General features: G+C 35.8%; 1 protein-coding gene across 8 annotated transcripts in view; it reads left to right on the forward strand.

The window, feature by feature from the left end:
• The window catches only part of tmem132e (transmembrane protein 132E), a 1,112,950-nt gene that overhangs the window by 198,553 nt on the left and 898,318 nt on the right, over window positions 1–16,079 (forward strand). For 6 of the 8 annotated variants that reach the window (XM_073950677.1, XM_073950678.1, XM_073950680.1 and 3 more), the window contains exon 3: window positions 2,131–2,298. The exons of the other annotated variants lie outside the window; for them this stretch is intronic. The gene's annotated coding sequence lies outside the window, so the exon portion shown is untranslated. The remainder of the gene's footprint in view (window positions 1–2,130; window positions 2,299–16,079) is intronic. 8 annotated transcript variants of the gene reach the window in all.

The raw sequence follows: 16,079 nt of genomic DNA on the forward strand, positions 1-16,079 counted from the left end.
TTATGAAAATGTATTTTTATTTTGTGCACGTGAAATTTTTTTGTGAATATAAATAAATATTTTTAATATTTAAACGGGACATACCAAAACACTCAGCAGAGCAAAAAACCAAAGTCATAGAGGATAATGCAAAGTTGGGGCATCCATCAAAATCAATGACAGGACTGCTTACACTTCCAAAAACTTTACAAAGTAGGGGTTAAAGCTACACTTGCAGTTTGTCTGAGCAATATTAACTATTATGTGATGTTGAACATCAGCTAATACGATGAAACAAGGGGTCGTCCTCCTCTGAGAGGAAGAAAATGAACCTAGTCATTTACTAACCCTCACATCAGTACTGCAAAGACAAAAGATGATACAATGACAGATTTTTCATCTTCTGGGAGGATTATCTCTTGAATGCCAATAGACAGCCATTTCCATCACACATTTCGGGAATTTACATCTACCTAACTTTAAATATTAACAGTTCCTGACTCCAGTAAGCTACAAACACAAATTTTGTATCATTGGAATGAAGACACTTTGAGGTTACATGTAAAAAAAATATAAAAAGTTATACATTATGAAGTCATGAGGAAAAAAATATGCGTAAAATGCGTAGTCAGGCGAAACAGGCGAATGGTCACGACAGGCAGCGAAAATCATGGAAAAAATAAACTGTAACGGTTTAAAAACACGTCTAGTCAAGGAAAAGCTTTGTTTTGTTCACAAGTCTGCAACTTTACAGAGAACAAGACTCAGTAGTGTCAGCAGGATTGTCTAGACACACATGGCTGTTTGACACTATTCTCTGCACCTATTGAGTCAGTAAAAGACCACAGACACCTGCATTGCGAAATGCGAAGGGTTTTTCCCATATGGTATCAAACACCATTAAAACAAAACTCTTCCAGCACTTCACACTCTTATCAAATAGCTTGTTTGTCACAGAGGGGTTCCTGAATGAAACTGAAAGTGCCAAACTTCGGTTAAAGTCGACAAATTAAAAATGACACACCTGAAATAACATGAAACTCGTGAGGAAATGTGGATAGCGTGGTGACGCAATGATGTTAATCGAATTATGTGCTGTAACATGAAAGGAACCTTCAAAAAGCAATTCATGTAAACACCTTAATCATATTATTGTATTATTCAGATTGAGGCAAATAATTTGTGTCTAAATCGCTGTAATCATTGATCATGAGTTTCAGCTGCATGTGCAAGTATCCGATTATTGTCAGCTGGAGTGGGTGTTGATTGGTGCACAGCATCAAGGTAGTTGTAGTTCTGCAGTTATCTGCATAGGCTGATCGCCGGGGATTGTAAATAATAATAATAACATTTTTATATGCAGTTTACCACCTTAGAAAAGCAAAAAATGCTTTTTCCTCTTTAGTTATGAGATATGTATTTTTATGTATCATACTACAGAGTATAAGACCACTCCAAAAAGACAGATGTCTAAATTAAATTCATAAATAAAGACATTCTATGCTTTAAGTATATTAAAAAGCACAATTGCAAAACAGTTCAATGTTTTAAATTAGTGGGGAATATTTTTATTTTATTATTCCCCTTTAACTTTAAACATTGAAACATTATGCTTTTTTTAAAATTAAATAAAAAAAATTAAAATACATTTAAAATTGAATTTAAATTAATTTTAATTTTAATTTAATTCATGACTGATATTTTATGTCATTCTTTTATTTGGTTAAAGGATGAAGGATATTTGAAGGATATTTGCCTTATTCTTTCATAAGTAACTCTATCATCATGTCCTTCCAAATTTTGATCTGTTCCTCACACAAAGTTATCACTTCAGAGGATTTGGAATATAGCACACACATATGGACTACTTTTACAATACTTTTTTTTTTTTAAATCATTTTCATAGCTTGACAGTCCCAGTTACTATACAAAAGATCAACCTGGATATTATCTGGATACATCTAACTCTATTTAGATTCCAGATGGGGGAAAAAAGAAAGTAGGTTTTGAAAGACGTCTCTGACCTCATTCCAGCACAATGATAAAACGCAGAGGTTCTGCTGAAAAATGGCGCCGTTGTTAGTTTTTCAAAGACCTTAAGATCACGATATCACAGTGAATAATTAAAGCCGCTTTTATTTGATTCCACAGTGCGATATGCAGTGCGGAGGGGGATAAACGATGTGTGTCAGGCCTGCTGGGCTCCATATGGTCCATCACCAAGGTTTTCACACTACATCACACCCATGAGATGGATGAACACAGGCTGCCTGTTTACCAGTCATCCTTCAGATCAAATGATGAGGGCCAGCAGAACAGGTACCCAAGGCTGTGGCCCCTCAAATGTTTATTGTCTGTTACAGTGTCACCATGCTCTACCATATTTTATGGTTTTTATATGTCACGCTACTATAGTGGAAAAGGACATTTGTTGGACCGGTGACTGAGAGATTTAAAAGGGTGTCATTCAAGGTTGAGATTTGACAGAGTCACTGAAGCGCCGAGCGATAGAGATAACTGCTTCTGACTAAAGCCTGAGCAGGACAGATGTACATTCACATTTAACCATTTATTTCCCTGCGGTATTTGGTGTTTAATGAAGAAATGGTCACACTTTGTAACATTAAAACATAAATGTTACGAGTTTATGTTGTTAACCCTTATTTGCTGTTGGGGATGTTTTCATCCACTGTCTGGAGTGATTTTGAGCATTAATTTGGCCATAACATTTTCTGTGTTTCAGCTAGCGGAATGATTTTTGGTGACACATTTTACTTTGACATATATTTTGGAAAAGTGCTTTAAAATTTGTAAACTCAGTGATACACTCTGGGCAAATTTACTACATTTTTGTAATGTTAAGGATGAAAACATCCATTAAACTGCTGTAAAAATGCATCATATACCTTTTTTTATTATTTTTTTGCATAAATAAGTTAATTAAATTCTTTCAATTAAAACTACCAAATTGTTTAGAAAATTACATGATTTTAACTCTTTAATTGACAAATTCATAAATGAAGTTACTGATTTGGTGAAAAAAAAATACAAAATTACGAATTTTCAATATATATATATATATATATATATATATATATATATATATGTATATATATATGTATATATATATATATATATATATATATATATATATATATATATATATATATATATATATATATATATTAAAGCCCCATTGACTTCCATTATAATTGCATTTTTGATTGCAAAACCATGACACCATATAATCATACAGTTATGATTGTTAGTGGTTTTCCCTGTTAGGATGAGGTAACATTTATATATTTTTTTTTACTGTTGATCATCAGTTGGCACCAATAAACCTTTAAAGCTTAGTTCCTGGATTTTATATGGAGTTATAATGAGGATAGCAGCAAATTAAAATGTGTGTATGTCAGTCTGTCAATGTGTGAGAGTGACCTTTGCACACTTACAGTACATTGATGTATCTGAAAAAATCTAAATATGCATCTCAGCTCTCTGAACTACATGGAGTAAACAAAAACAAAGACTAAAAAAACGATTCTACATTAAAACAGTTATTTTGAGAGTTATTTACTCAGCTATTTAGAAATCAAAAGATAGAACAATAATGGAAGGAAAATGTTTACAATGTTATTTATAAACTGATTGTTAGCCAAATCAAAGTAATGAACAAAACAATCCTTTGAAGGTTTTGACAAAATAAAGTATGAAAATTAAACCCGAGATCTTCAGTGCACATGACACCCGATCTAAACTGATTAAACTAAAGACGCCGAAAAAAAAGAATTACAAACTAAGCTAAAGCAAATGTTTAAAAATGCCGTAATGCTTAATTTAATATCATACAACAACCATCAAAACAGTTCCTACTTAAAGCCAATGAAGTTCAAAAGATGAATTCGAATTACGTCAGAAACCTGAAGTAATAAATCAGTAAAAAAGGCATAGCTAAACAAGCAAAAAAAAAAAAAAAAAACATGCAGAGCACTAAGGGGCCAAGCCCACACCACACAGTGAACATGCAGGCCCTTTAAATCTACTCGTATCATCAGCGGATTGGCAGAACTAGTACCATCATCATGATGATTGACATGGACTAACAAACAACCCAAGTGTGGAGTATAAGAGCGGAGAAAAGAGGCTGAGAAATAAAATAAACAAAAATCAACAGTCATTTAATGATTAAATATTTTGGCAATCACAAAAAATAGGATTATCTAATAATTCATTGAACGATAGCATTTAACAAACAATTTATTTGACAAAAATAAAAACAGTTTATTATGTGGTCAGCTGCAGCATTTGTCAAACTATAATTAATCTGGCGTCATCACAGCAGAATGAACTGCTAACTTATCCAGCATATGTTTTTTGCAGTGGATGCCCTTCCTGCTGCAACCCATAACTGGGAAACACCCACACACTCTTATTCAGATACACCACAGACAATTTTAGCTTACCCAATTCACCTGTACAGCATGTCTTTGGACTATGGGGGAAACCTACACGAACACATGAAGAACATGCAAACTCCACACAGAAATGCCAACTGACCCAGCCTTTTTGCTGTGGTAGAGGCGACAGCACTACCTACTGCGCCACCACGTTGCCCTATTTTGTAAATTACTTTGTACATAATTTTTTTCCTAAAACTAAACATTTTTGATTTGAATAATAAAGAAACAGAACTAACTTCATATTAATAAACTATTAATTCAGGAGGGCTAATAATTCTGCCTCCGACGTCGAGATTCACACACTCCTAAGCTGTGGAGTTAATAGTAATGCTTATGTTGCTATAGTTTTCCCAGAGATGGGTTGCGGCTGGAAAGGCATCCACTGTGTAAAAAAATTGCTGGATAAGTTGGCGGTTCATTCCACTGTGGCGACCTTGGATTAATAAAGGGACTAAGCCGACAAGAAAATGAATGAATGCATGAATGTTGCTATAGTGACAGTACTTTGTTGACTGTGTTTGGTGTGCTTTTTCAGTTGTTCCACTTTTTATATGTTTATATAACGCTTCATTGTGATAGTGTCTACATTTAATGCTATAGTTCCTCATTGTTTCATGGTTCAGTAACTGCAATGGACACACAGTCAGTTGGTGAAATGAAAACACACAGATTACAATATGACAGTAATGATCTTGCAAAACTACAAAACAAGCGAGTATCAATCCTTGGAAGTCATTATATGCAGACAGTCTTGGGGAAAAAGGAAGCATCTGGCGTATTAATTGCATCTGCTTTACTACTGCTTTACCTCTCAATGCAACTGCTTGACTTACAAACACACATCCTTTTAACAGATGGAGAATTTTATGCTAAGTGTTTTATGGTAGCAATCTGAACAGTAACCGGTGACAAACAGTTAAGAAAAATCAGGATACCTTTAGCACACTGCATTTGCCACCAGTCTCGCGTTTGTGTGAATAGTCACTTTAATGGAAAGCCTCAGGAAAAAACGCATTTTAATGGAGACCCATAATAAAATAGTGAATGTTTGACCTTCCACAATGCCAGATCTGTATATCTATCATTTCAAAGGACGTAAGACCTTTAAAAAGTGATTTTAATGCCATTTAAGGCTGCTTTTAAAACTGTACGTTTTTCATAAACGACGGTCACAACAAGGTTACAAGCACAAAAGTTTGAATGAATGTTTTCAGTATAGCAGAGGTCATGAATAACCAACATCTGCTTCCCGAACATGAAGACGAATCTATTTTTTATGTCAACCAGCTATAACTTTTATGACGCCTTTATGACATTTATAATGGCGGAGCCGTAAAAATTGCTGTCTCGGCTCAAAGCAAAGGCAGTATTTTTCCTAATATGTGAGGGATTGTTAATTTTCAAATATTCGCCCCCAAAAAAGTGAAAGCAGAAGAGAAAATGACTGCGGTTATTTATCAGGTGTGATTGATGCTGTTCACAGCAGAAAAGCTACATGCAAGGAGAACAACTCACTATGGTTACGAGGGGAATGAAGTATTGAAGACTTTCTTGTGTTAATCCATGAACGCACGCTGTGTCTGTGAAGAAGCGAGTGTCATGCTGGGTAGAAAAACAACACGTATAATGAATACATATCCTTTGCTTTAACAAAGAGTCTTTCTCCTTACCTTGCTGGCAACACACTACATGCTAAAAATGTTTAAAAGATCTGATGAAATCTTGCTAAAGTGATGTCGCTCCGAGATAGTTTTTCATTTTGACATTTTAGAGAATGCGCTAAAAATGCTGGGTTGTTGTAACACAGCTTAGGTCAAAAATGGATGAATGGATGATTAAAGTTGGAGTGAAAAAAGGCAAGTTTATTTATTTAGCACATGTCATGCACAATGGTTATTCAAAGTGCTTTACATAAACATGAATAAAAGAAACAAGTAAAAATAAAATCAAACAATAAAAATGATTAAAAACAGATTAAAATCTGTTGAAAGATGTTTTAAAGAAATGAAAAAAGAAAGAAAAAAACATAATAGTGTTATCTGTTGAACGTATCACAGTGCTCATTCAGTTATGGTAAAACCAAACAGATATGTTAAGTCTTGATTTGAATGTGCCTAATGCTGGAGCACATCTGATCATTTCTGGAAGTTGATTCCAGCAGCAGGGGCATAGTAGCTCAAGACAGATTCACCTTGGCTTGACTGAAACCTTAGAATTTCTAGTTTATTTGATCCAAAAGATCTGAGTGATCTGTTAGGTTTGCATTCAATACTGCAATGTATTGAGGTCCTAGGCCTTTTAGTGATTTATATACAAGTAATAACACTTTAAAATCTAATCTGAATGTAACTGGGAGCCAGTGTAAAGACCTGAGGACAGGTGTGATGCGCTCTGATTTTCTGGTTCTGGTCAGAATCCTGGCAGCAGTGTTTTGGATGAGCTGCAACTGTCTAAAGCCACCTTTCCACTGCACACGACAAACAACAAGCAACAGACAGTCATTCATTTCCAATGGATAGTAGTTCGGGAGCTGCGTGGAATTTTGATCATCTCCGTATGCGAGAAATTTGGATCTGATTTGAGCTGCGGATACGTCTAAATATTTGAACTTCTGCGACTAGACCGTATGCAACCGGCTGACTGGATGTGATGTATTCCAGTGTTGTCTAAGCAGGTCCGTGCGAGCAAGATGAGAAATACAAGTTTTTATTGTTATTTTTGGAATCAGAAATAAGTCTATATTAAAAAAAAAAAAAATAAATTCATAAATGAGTAACAAAAGAAATATATGTTTTATGTTGTCTCAACATTCCCGGTGTATGAGTTTCTAGGATTCATTTATTCAACCATGGTGAACGCACAGAGAATAAAGGTCTTCTTCTATATTTTGCACACTGCAAGGATCAGCTTCTCTCCCATGGTGCACAACAAAACTAAAAATTCTGAGTGACTCCCACAAGGGGCCATATTCCGACAGTCAAGTCCAAATGTCGTGTGCTGTGGAAAAATGGCTTGATTGTCTTTTTGAGAAGGCCAGTAAGGAGTCCATTACAGTAATCCACCCTGCTGGTGATAAAAGCATGAACAAGTTTCTCTCAGTCCTCACCTAAAACAAAGCATCTAATTCTTGTAAAGTTGTTGATATGATAGCATGCTGATTTGGTTACTTCTTTGACATGACTACTGAAAGTCATATCTGACTCTAGAATAACACCAATATTCCTGACCTTTTTTTTTTTTTTTTGACCCGGTACACATTGAAAATAAAAATTTACATTTCTTATTTATATAGTTATACAGTGATTTTCATAATCAATGTACTGTATCTTCATTATATTCTAAAAATAAATCTGCACTCATACTCTTTTATTAAAGAGCCCATATTATACATGAAATAGGGTCATATCTTGGTTGTAAGGGTCTCCAACAACAGTCTAATATGCATGCAAGGTCAAAAAACACTTTCATGGTCTTATAATCTGCATTTATTTTTACCTAATTATCCCAGCGACTCCTGTATGAATCGTTCAGTGATTCATTTGTTCCCAAACCCCTCCTTAGCGCGAAGCTAATCTGCGCTGATTGGACCGATGACAGTCTGTCGCGATTGGTCGACTGCCTTCAGTCAAAGAGTGAAATGGCCAATAGCTAATCAGCAATTTAAAAAGTAATCACAGTTCATACACGCTAGATAGTGTAGGTGTGGATTTTAGCTGCCACACACACAAAAACACACACACACCTCCGGACGAGAACGCTCCCGCTTCCGCCCGCACCCGCCAGGTTTTAGCCTTAGAACCCGCCCTGTATTCTGCTCGCCGCGCCCGATCCCGCTAAAGAGCGGGGGAGAACAAAACCGAAAATCCCCCAGATATACAGTCCAGACAGCCAAGCTGTCTGTATAAACACACACACAGCACCAAGCATAAAGCTCTCGCTCGCGCTCTCTCTCTCTCTCTCTCTCTCATACGCGCGCGTGCGCACTAACACACATACACACAAGCACCAAGCAGACACATCTTTCTCTTTCTCAGGCAGCCCGCTCCCGTGCCAAATCAAACCCGTTACCGACCGCTCCGGCGATTTATTCGGAAATTTATTCCCGCGCCGCAGAAATCTTGTGCGAGGACAGCCAGGTATGCAGACCTCAAACGTTACCACGGAGCTCCATAAACAAAGCAGCACGCGTCGCGTTTTAACGTGACTTTGCACGCGATAAGAGAATATAGCCAGTTAACCTGATACAGTACACTCGGTTACAAGTAACAAATCACAACTAAATACATTTGCAAGCTAGAGTCAACGAGGCAACAACTTTAATCGCAAGTACTTACACTTGAGAAATGGAAGAAACCCATCCTGATGTCCATCAGTAAGTTACTGATCCTTCCTTTAACAAACGCAGATGAAGTATTCTTTGTAGCATGTAGCTTCCAGAAGTTTCCAGTAGTTTCCAACTGCTTGGTTATAATGCTGAGGTTTCATCTTTGGGTAGAGACTCAATATAATATCCATCTGCAATGTGACTTCAATCGACCGGCATGTTTGTGTGCGTGTGTTTGTGGGTGTGTTTGTGTGTGTGTGTGTCTGGGTTACTGCGTCAGAGGGCGGGGCCTCAGGTTTGAAATCTCCCGGGTTTGCGCGTGCACGTGAATAACTTGGTTTCATTCGTACGTCATGGCGAAACACCTAATGAATCGGTATCAAGGCGACTCGTTTGAAGCACTATGAATCGACTCTTTTATAGATGAATCAACCATTTTAAACACTGTATTCTTACAGATTTAAGCCTTAGCTGGATACTTCACTTCACTTAGAACTGTGTTACACACTACATGGAGGGGAATTTTCAAAAACCCATAATATGGGCTCTTTAAATGCTATATCCTGTCCTTTCAAAAGGACTTTTCTTCACTTTTGGTTACGTTGCCTTTTGGGAGGAGCTATGTGTCTTGTTTCTGCCCTACTTTTATCCAGTCATCAGTCTTTCTTAATTTCATTGGCAGCACCCATATTACAACAATATAATTGGTTCCCAAAAAACAAGACAATACACCATCATTCACCCCCCAACCCCCCACCCCCTCATTTCAAGGTAATTTCAATGTGATGTACGTCATGACAAGCTTAAATTCGGTTTTAGGGCAAATTAAATTTTAAAACTAAAAGTCCATGTCCATTTTTTAGGTGTTTGTATCAATATGTTAGTTTTTAAGGTGTTGTATGCAAGTTTTTGACTTTTCTAAAGCATAAAAATACTATTTTTGCAGATATTTAAGAAACATGCTAAGTGAGCACTTTCGTTTATATGAAAAACAATGCTAAAGTCAGATATTCTGCTTAGAAAATGTGCATAAAGTACGTCTGTCTTTGTTTAGGTCCCTTTAACCCACCCAATGCCAGTTTGTAATGCAACCTCAGGTGGACAGTAACAGCCTCTGAAATGAGACGCAGATGATGAATTACTTCATACTTCAGTTTCTCATCAAATCTTCTGACCCATCAAATGCTCTCTAGAATTTGATACATTCTGCCTTTCAAGGTGCTATTTCTGCATGCTAAAATTGGTCATTTATTCAACTAACCCTCCATTAAACACTTGTAAGTATGGGAAAAAAATAAAAAAGGTAGTAAAGCTGCGTTGATCTGAACCCCTTATTCATTTTTAAATGTGCTGTGCTGTGGCATACCCAGAGGAAGAAAGAACAACTCACACATACACACAGGAAGAGAGAAGATTCCAAACTAAATTTTGATTTATTTGGTGAATAGCATGTTATAGGTATATAGACAGTGTCAATATGACTTCCTTTGGGATGAATAAAGTCTGCTTTCGCATTAGTCATGTGAACTGCCACAGCATGAAGGTATGGGCACGATCATACACCCGGTCAATAAGGCACAAGACATGCTTGGCATGATGTGTTGCTATTTTCAGACCAGCTCAAGCCTAATTTTCATGTTATACTCAAAATACATCCATAACTCATTAAGAGAAAAAGCACATCCCTGTTCGCAGCACAAACCATATTTTTCTGTCCTTAAAATTGCGAAAGTGGATTCGGACAAGCCCTTAATCTTTTTTCAAAATATGCTTTAGATTTTGCGCCTAGATTGTTAAAATAGATCCCATGGTCTGCTTATACAGCAGTACGGAACAGATATACAGAAAGCTGTATTTTAAAGTAGAGAAATGATGAGTCTGATTCTGCATTACTATTAGACCATGCTAGTCTTTAGTCCTACTCTTCTCTTTTAATTTGATGTCCTTTGCATCAACAGCTCTGAATAGGACATTTGCAATATAGATAGATTGCTATACTAATAATATATACACTCAGAAATAAAGGTACGTAAGCTGTCACTGTGGTGGTATCTTATCAAAAGTTACAAATTTGTACCTAAAATGTCCATATTAATACCTCAAGGGTACATATTAGTACCTAAAAAGTACAAAAGTGTTCCTCTTATTTTTTTAGGTAATAATATATGATTTTGAGGTACCAATATGGACCCAATTATTTCTGAGAGTGTATAATTATTAATAATAAGGATTCATCTGACCATAGTACATGTTTCCACTTGTGATGGTCCATCCTTTACGCACTGAAATGTCTCCATCTTTCTTGAACCTTTTAATGATGTTTTGCACTGTGTTTTTCATTCCTATCTTTCTTTGAGAAACATTGTTTTTATATATTTCAATAATCTTCTCACAAATGTTGGCAAACTAGTGATCCTCAGCCCATCTTTCCTCCTAAAGGACTAGACCTTTCCTGGATGCTCCTTTTTATCAAATCATGATTACAATCACCTGTTGAAATCACATTTCAAATCGCATAATTTTTTGACCAATTTACCTGATTACTAGCCTTAAACTGCTCCTGTCCCAACGTTTTTCTGTAAATTTACAAATGAAAAGAAGTTGACCTGACAAAACATAAAATATTTGGTGTTCAAATTGTTCGCAATGAAATGCAAAGTAAAATTAGAAATCACTACATTCTTTTTTAATTAGTGTTTTTCATACCGTCCCAACTTCCTAATTTGGGGTTGTGTATAGTGAAAGAAACTAACTCTTTGGGCTCTATTTTGACGGTCCATGCGCTAAGCGAAAAATGCTGGGCACAAATGCTTTCAGGGCGTGTCAGAACGCATTTTTGCTAATTTAAGGACGGGAAATCTGCCTTGCGCTTCAGCGCATGGTTTAAAAGGGTTGAGTTTATTTTCTTAATGAGTTATAGGTGTGTTTTAAGAATAAACCAATTAGAGTCTCATCTCCCATTCCCTTTAAGAGCCAGCTGCGTCGCGCCAAGAGCACATTCACTATTTACAGGACGCAAAGTAAGTCTAAGTGGAAAAAATTAGGATTTCACAAGCAAACAGTTAACAGCTTTTTAACAGAAAACTGTTAAATAGAGCATCTACTGCTTGAGAATGAGACATAATGGATCACTTTCACTTTTGCTCTTGGATAGGGAAACCTTTACGCACAGACATCAATTAGTCTATAAATAAATACTTTTGTTTGTTAAGCACAAATATTCGTTTCAAAACTATTTCTAAATTCAGTTCTAATTTCCAGCAAACGAATAAATGAATAATAATAGCAAAATGTGCTCAAAAACCTGAGTTATATCCTAAAACACATGCTGTGCCCCATATGGTCTAAAACCTGACAGGTGGGCAAATCTAAGCTTGTTTTTAATAAAACAAATATACATATGGATATAAATAATAAAACTGCTAATAATAATAACATTATACAAAAGCAAATTGTTATGAATGAACTGAAAAAGCCTCCCGAGATGAAGAAGACATAAAAGCAGTGGTTTTTCATACTTATGTTGGCTAGAAAATAATATGTTTTGTAATATTTTAATCCTTTATATTTCTATCTTATATCTATTCTTATTATATCCTATATATATCCTTAATATTTACATTTTTTCATATGTAAAGATATTTGCCTATTGCTTTCTTGTGCGTATTAAGCAGTGCGTAAGCCAGGCGCAACTCTGCGCCGGAGTTTAGACCGGGTTAGTTTTGGTGTAATGAAAAATCTATTATAGTTTCTCAAAATAGCAATGCGCCAGCGGTCCACTTCAGAACGCCTTCCTTTTTAGACCAGAACGCCTATGGGCGCAAAAATGAGCGCTAATGCATTTGCTATTTAAACAGCGTAGCGCAACGCCTCAAAACGACTTTTGCGCCAAGCTTAAACTACCAAAAGACTACTGCGTCACGCCTTGCCCCACACTGCGCCGGGTGTATGATAGGGCCCTTTATGTTCCACTGTTGTCAGTTTTTTCACATCACTATTCATTTCCTTGCAGATACCCCTTGCTTCAGCATTTTTAATATCTATTATAATACTATTTGTTCTTTTTTACATGTGGATTCAATATCTTTTTGAGTGACTCCAAGGTCAAACTCCTTATTCTCCTTTTCTTTGATGTTAAATGCGTCTTTGATTTCTGTTTTCCTTTCAATTTCTTTAAAGCCTCAGTCTATCCTCTTTATAAAGCGCCTGAAGTTTTACTTACCCCTGTGTGACAATAACCTGCGCCGGAGAGTGTTTGAGTGGTTGTCTAATCTCTAGCACATAGACCTTGAAATGACTTCGTATTTGTTAATTTCTTTTTCCAGAAAGTGAGACACGGTCGTCTTGGGTTTTGGGCTTGGCTTCCCTCCAGCTGTGTGTCCTTCCCCTGCCATCCTCACTGGAGCTCAGGCTGAACTGGCAAGCTAGGGGAATGCTTTGAATGTTAATGAAATATGTCATCGCGAGTTGTCTCAGTAATTAATTGTTCACATCACATATTTGAAAGGCCACCAGGAAGCGGTCCCAGTAGCGCTGCGGTGTGTTGCCTGTTTAAGAATGGAGCTCCACTTTGAGGTTGGAATAGGAGTGCATCTATTGAAGGGTAGTAATATCAACAGCCATTGCTGTGTGTCTATAAAACCAGATTAAATAAAGTAGAGATTAGTATACTAGCTTTTGTTACATCATAACTGCTACTAGTTTCTACACTCCAATACTCTCCTCCATTTTATGGAGCGATGTAATGATTGATTCAATGGCTCACTCATGAAAAAAGTCACTTCTTTGGGCTAATCACTTCGGTAGGAAACTACAGTGAATGTCTTTCTGAGTGGTTTGAACAAACTGGAAAATGAAAGGATTTAACAGCTCCCTGTTAGACACATCAATTGGCTTCATTATTGAATGAATGAATGGTTTCAATGGATTTGTAGAATTAATGATTCAATGAAGTTATAAATCAGGGTGTACACAGATCCAAGTCCTAAAAAGTCTAATAGTATAAAGATAATGCCTCTATTGGTCTTAAAATGTCTTTAATCTGCTTTTCAAAGATCTTAAAGTGCAATCCAACTGACCACGTAAAGAAGATTTTGTTTCTGTTTTGAAGCCTGCCGAAAATCTGTCTGTTTGTCACCCAGAACGAAAAAGGTGGAACCCAATACAACAAATGCTTGTGGGGATTTCGCTTACACAAGCAGATTTCGTAGGGATTATACTCTAAAATAGCTGTTGACATCTGCGTCAACCCATACATTAGGAAATACAGGACCAGAGATGCTCTGAATCTGCCAATTTTTTTATGAATGACTGTTCTGAGAGGTAACTGCTGATTCTGCTGAATCACAATTATTATTAATGTTATTGGTCTTACTTTATATTAAGTGACCTTAACTAATATGTACTTACACAAGAAGTATTTATTGTGTACTTATGCTTGATTAAATACCTGTATGTAAACACATCTGTAGTTAACTTCTGTAATTACATTTGTAAATACACTGCTGACCATTCCCTACACCTTAACCCACCTCTAAACCTACCCATACCACCAAACCTGTCCATAACCCAACCCCTATCCTAACTCAAGAGCACCACAAGTGTTCCAAATACATTATGAACACAGTAAGTACATTGTATTTATTTTTTGATGCAAGTACATAGTAGTTAAGGACACTTATTATAAAGTGGGACCATGTTATTTATTATTAGTCAGTTCAATCACTGTTTCTAGGTTTTTTTACTCTTTCTATATATAACAAAGAGCGTTAAGGATTGTAATTAATTAGTTGTTTTGTGTGTTTTCTTTGAAAATTCAGTACTATAAAATTACACTATACGATTCCAATTCTAAGTCTTTTAAGTCTTAAACTTCATTCTATGTGGTGTTAAAAAGGTATTAAAGTTTTAATTATTACTCCTAGAAACTATTTAGAATGCACCGCTTTAAATTTCCCATGGCAAGCCTATAATTGGAAACAAAGACAATGATTTGTACATATGTTGTGTATTGTTTCATTTTTTTTCTCTTTACAGCAAATATTACCAATCGTCCTAATTATTTTGTGAAATATCTGATATTTTGATTCTCAAATATGTGTAATAACTTATATTTTGTCTTTTAAACAGCTTGAAAAGAATAATTTTATTTGATATATGACGGGTAATGGGCATTGCCACATTTAGTCTATGCTGCTGGAGAGATTAAAGATTTACAAAATGTTTATATATATTTTTTTCTTCTGAAATACATGAAAGTAAGAGACTGTTTAACTGGGAGAGGATTAGAGTAAATATTCATTGTGCATATTACATGAATGCAGCACATTGTCCGGTTATATTTAAAAAACAATTATTATTGGCATCACCATAGACACAAATATTAAATGCTATGTTTTGCTAGTAGTTATGCATATTTGAATGTGTGAAATGAATGCATAACGGAGGCCAGCTAGTAAGTGCTGTGCAGGTAAACCTCACTCCTCTGACCTCTAAAGCTGCTCTAGCGACAGACTCTAGAGGCCATGGTCTTTAGCCTCCTTGGTAGAGCACCCGACTCCCATGCGTAATGTCACCGGTTATATCCCAGCTCAGAGCGGGTTGGGTGGCGTAGGACCGATGGAGTAACATATCAATGATTTATTCATTAACACACTAGGTAATAGTTTTATTACTGAATGAATGAGAGGTTTGATTGGATGAATGATTCAATGACTCACTCATAAAAACAGTCATTGTTTAATCCATAAATGAGCAAGTTTAATGATAAATGACTCAGTGACTTGTTCATAAAGACACTCATCAGTTGTTGTTTTTTTCTTATGCAAGTTGTTTATATGGACTGATTAACTCACTTGTAAAGACACTCACTAATAGTTCCATTCCTAAATTCATGAAGAGTTAGAACAAACTGGAGATTAATTTCCATTTACAATAAAAGTCAGTTAACTTTATTTCTAAAGAAAGGAAGGTGGGAATGGACTGGGATAACTAATAAATCAATGACTCATTCATAAACTTGCTAGTTTCATCGCTAAATGAATGAGAGGTTTATTAGGACTGATTGAATAAAAGATTCAATGACTCACTCATAAAGACAGTCTCTAGTTTGATTCCTAAATGAGTGAGTAGTTTGAATAGATTGGTTAAATTAATGACTTAAGGACTCATTCATAAAGAAACTCACTAGTTTCCAAAGGAAATAGTAGTTTTAATAAATGATTGTGTGACTCGTCAATCCTGAATGAGTGAATGGCTAAATTGGCTGGTTAAATAAATGACACTAAATGAGTGACTGTTTACATGAAAATCAA

Source organism: Danio rerio, chromosome 5, assembly GCF_049306965.1.
Source record: "Danio rerio strain Tuebingen ecotype United States chromosome 5, GRCz12tu, whole genome shotgun sequence".
Lineage (NCBI taxonomy): Eukaryota > Metazoa > Chordata > Actinopteri > Cypriniformes > Danionidae > Danio > Danio rerio.